Genomic DNA, 980 nt, shown 5'->3' on the forward strand with positions numbered 1-980 from the left:
CTTTATCCTCATGCACATGGAGCATAATGATTCTCAGGAACCCTAAGTAAAGTCATTTTATGAGTTCCATCTTGGTTCCATCAACGTCCATGTAGCTTAGCAGGGCATTTTAGTTTTCGAATATCCCGCTAGATGTCGCTGTATCGGCGCCATAGTAAATCTACATCGCGGTGTTAAGATTTTTCCTGGTTTAATGGCGTCTCTCAGTTAACTTTGATAAGTTATCGCTTCTCGGCCTTTTGGCTAAGATCAAAGTGTAGTATCTGTTCTTTTCAGCTTAATATCTGAAAGTTCCCTCACTGAGGGACCAGTATATTAAACTGATTTTTGTAAACCGACGGGATGTTCGGGGCTCGCTCCACTCCCGTCACGGGTCGGCCCGGCATTGCAGTGCCGCCGGGATTGGCCCACATAATACCCATCTAAACTATTCTACTCCAAAATTTTATGTTCTTTTTTTTTGAGATGAGAGTAACACAGAGTATGCTTTATTCGAATTATTACTTTCATTGATTAACAACGTTAAATTTACTGCCAGCCAAAAAACGGCGCCCTAAGCCAGACCGTAAATAACCGCCCGCTTGTATGGTGCGGGTTCTCCGGCCTCCGAGCAAAGTTTATGAGTGCTACCAGGCGGGCTTTCGGTGTCAAACGTGTTAATCAAGAGCGAGTAGTATTAGAGATGCGCAAAACGCTTCACTGAGATGAAAAGATTGATTCATATCTTTCGCTCGCGGTGATATATATCCACAGACCAACCCCTATAGACATCTGTTACAAGACGACTCGCGGTGGCCAGCCTTCCTAGTATTTGCACTGATATAAGCGCGGGCGCTCGCCGTGCCCGATCAGTATCGACCAAGTAACAGACCCGAAAGCAGCGCGTGTTTTTCGCACAAAAAAATTGGAAAAGGGTATTTTGATGCCTTAAAGATGTCCACCTGTAGTGTGAAATGGTGTGGAAAGGTAACAAGAAGCTC

At 44.7% G+C, this 980-nt stretch overlaps 1 non-coding gene across 1 annotated transcript; it reads left to right on the top strand.

Moving 5' to 3' along the window:
* The first annotated feature begins 223 nt into the window (after positions 1-223).
* LOC125242430 lies at positions 224-416 on the top strand. Its single transcript, XR_007178872.1, has one exon. It is a non-coding gene; the product is annotated as a U2 spliceosomal RNA (small nuclear RNA).
* Positions 417-980: the final 564 nt, after the last annotated feature.

This window comes from Leguminivora glycinivorella, chromosome 2 (genome assembly GCF_023078275.1).
Source record: "Leguminivora glycinivorella isolate SPB_JAAS2020 chromosome 2, LegGlyc_1.1, whole genome shotgun sequence".
NCBI classification, from domain to species: Eukaryota; Metazoa; Arthropoda; class Insecta; order Lepidoptera; family Tortricidae; genus Leguminivora; species Leguminivora glycinivorella.